The sequence below is a fragment of the Palaemon carinicauda genome, chromosome 10 (genome assembly GCF_036898095.1).
Source record: "Palaemon carinicauda isolate YSFRI2023 chromosome 10, ASM3689809v2, whole genome shotgun sequence".
Lineage (NCBI taxonomy): Eukaryota > Metazoa > Arthropoda > Malacostraca > Decapoda > Palaemonidae > Palaemon > Palaemon carinicauda.
The window spans coordinates 149,104,734-149,108,336 of NC_090734.1; positions in this window are offsets into that span (position 1 = coordinate 149,104,734).

Genomic DNA, 3,603 nt, shown 5'->3' on the forward strand with positions numbered 1-3,603 from the left:
TAATGTAGAAAATCAAAGTACAAGAATGCATTGTAGTTACCAGCAAAATAAGACTGCTCGGAGTGGCGAAGATATGCTCTCTACCGAGTGGCTCTAGTTACCACTCTCTTTTCAATGTTTACCTTCAATCCTTTCCTTTCAAAGGATCTTTTCTGATGTAAAAGAAAGTACGCGATTAAGAGTGACAGAGGTTACTTGCTCGGAGGCCCGCATCCATTCTCATTTCATTCACAGGTTATAGTACAGAGCACGTGTTAGGCTGTAGTGCAGGATAATTTACAACAATGACAACAATAACTGAGGATTGTGGTGGCCGATATGGTAACGTCCCTCACTGGTGATCGCCAGACTGGGGTTCGAGTCTCGCTCAAACTCGTCAGTTTCTTTGGTCGCTGCAACCTCAACATGCTTGTAAGCTAAGGATTATGGGTTTGGGGAAGCCTATAGGTCTATCTGCTGAGTCATCAGCAGCCATGACCTGGCCCTCCTTGATCCTAGCTTAGGTAGAGAGGGGCTTGGGCGCTCATCATATGTATATATGGTCAGTCTCTAGGGCATTGTCCTGCTTGATAGGGCAATGTCACTCTCCCTTGCCTCTGCCATTCATGAGTGGCCTTTAAACCTTAAACATATTCCACGTTCAACCAAGCACGATTAAGTGCAGAGGGTGTGCATGAGTATACGTTGTGATTAAACGCACGCCGTAAGTCGTACTCAATAAGGAGTACGTAACGTGACTTGGAGCCCTCATAAATTTCGTACCTACGAGGTAGGTTTTAAAAGTTTTCCTCTACTGGTTTTTCTTTACGATATCCGCTTGACCATAAAGATAGACAATTAGTCTCTGACACAGTAATGAAATTGTTTCCGCAATTGCAGTAAAAAAAAAAAAGAAAAAAAAAATCATTGCAGGGAAAAAAGGGGGAACATTTCTGTACTTGTGTCTTGTTTTTTTTATTTCTGTTCGCTTTGTCTTAGAGTACACTGAAACAAAGAAGGCGGTAATTTGAAATATATACATAGTCAATTCTTTTAAATTTGTATCCCCCCAAAAAGGTAAAATAATTTAACCATATTAATATATTCTTTAATTTGGTATCCTACTTTTCTGAAGCTTTTGTTTTGCAGTGAACTAGAAATGGCTGCATTTGTTGTTATTGTTTTCGTCTTCTATAGTGAACTGAAAAAATAACATCTAAATATTTATTTTAAAATTGTTATTGTTCTTAAAATATTTTATCTTAATTGTTAACTATTTCTTTTATAGTTTGTTTATTTCCTTAATTTATTTCCTCACTGGACTGCTGGAGCCCTTGGGCTTATAGCATCCTGGGTTTCCAACTAGGGTTGTAGCTTAGTAAGTAATAATTATAATAATATGAAATTATAGTATTTAACAGACTCTAGATAGTAAAGATAACGAACTAAGAAACGCATGCGAGGGTCTAAATTCGCAATGCCAAAATAACTATAAACAATAACCTGATAAAAAAAAAAAAAAAAAAAAAAAAATTATCATCTACGTCTATTGACACAAAGGGCCTCCAATGATAATAATAATAATAATAATAATAATAATAATAATAATAATAATAATAATGATAATAATAATAATAATCATAATAATAACAACAACAACAACAACAACAACAACAACAACAAAAACAACAATAATAATAATAATAATAATAATAATAATAACAACGTACGCCATGCTTTCACTCCTTATCGAACCATTTCACCCCCAAGAAAGCAATTATCAAGATAACGCCTCGGGATCTGCGCTACACACTCAAGTGGTTTTATTGCCACTGCTTGCGCACGCACGGACAGACTTTAGGGTCAACCGCTTCACGCAATATAGCCTTTACGTTTTCCTTTTAAATACTTTTTTTTTCGCAATATTTCATTTCCTCGCGCAGGCGCGTGCAAGCATTCCAACCGTTGTGTTGCATTGTGGTGTTAGGTCGCTTTCCCTTGGTTAAATGATAGTAAGTCATTTTTTTATTTTTTTTCGCACTCCCCAAGAGAGATTAGTTCACCAAACGTTCAGCTGGTCTCCACAAGGCACTATAGTCATCTTTTTTTTTAATGAGGCGCATTTGCACTGACTCACAGTTTGGAAAAGTTTAATTGTTTAGACTTGATATGCAGCAATGCTATTAATCCATCCATTTTAGATAGTCAGTCTTCCACGGAATGGTAAAAACAAAAGAAATGAATCGTCATCATCTCCTCTATACGCCTATTGACGCAAAGGGCCTCGGTTAGATTTCGCCAGTCGTCTCTATATTGAGCTTTTAATTCAATACTTCTCCATTCATCATCTCCTACAGCGCGCTTCACAGTCCTCAGCCATGTAGGCCTGGGTCTTCCAACTCTCCTATAGTCAGTTTTTTTAATGAGGCGCATTTGCCCTAACTCGCAAGAGTGCCCTTTTAGCTCGGAAAAGTTTCCTAATCGCTGATATGGTGGACAAAATAATTCTAACCAATCAGCGTTTAGTAAACTTTTCCGAGCTAAAAGGGCACTCTTGCGAGTCAGTGCAAATGCGCCTCATTAAAGAAAATTGACTATAGGAGAGTTGAAAGACCCAGGCCTACATGGCTGAGGACTATGAAGCGCGAAGTAGGAGATGATGAATGGAGAAGTATTGAATTAAAAGCTCAATATAGAGACGACTGGTGAAATCTAACCGAGGCCCTTTGCGTCAATAGGCGTAAGAGGAGATGATGACGATTCGTTTCTTTTGTTTTTACCATTCCGTGGATGATTGATTATCAAATCTAAACAATTTTGAGTGATAATAATAATAATAATAATAATAATAATAATAATAATAATAATAATAATAATAATAATAATAATAATATCTTGGTAGGAGACCCTCCTTCAAACAGGTTGAGTTGAATACTATGGCTGCATCGGCAGAATTCTGCCGATGCAGCAATAATAATAATAATAATAATAATAATAATAATAATAATAATAATAATAATAATAATAATAATAATAATAATAACAATAATAATAATAATAATGGAAACATTTAGTTCCAAATTTCATCCTAAAGAAATATCATCCCATAATTTAATCCAAGTCAGATAAAAACTCAAAAAATGTGTAGTATTAAACCTTAAGAAACAGAAGGCGAGACTACTATAGCCAATTGCACACCTTTGCATTAGATGGTATAATGTGGGAACATCTGAATGCAAAGGATGGTCAAAATTATGAAATATCTCGAACAAAAAGGTCATTGAGCGACGGTGCCTGAAAAATGGAATAAGGAATCCATTAGTCAAAGATGACAGATAGCCGTTTGAGATCAAACAGTTGATCAATAATCATAAAATGGTCGAATATTTAAATTGTAACAATCATTATTATTATTATTATTATTATTATTATTATTATTATTATTATTATTATTATTAGACAAACCGCAACCCTAGATGGAAAAGCAGGATGCTATAAGCCCAGGGGCTCCAACAAGGAAAACAGCCCAGTGAGGAAAGGAAAGAAGGAAAAAAATATTCCAAGAACAGCAACAACATTACAATAAATATCTCCTATATAAACTATGAAAACTTTACCAAAATA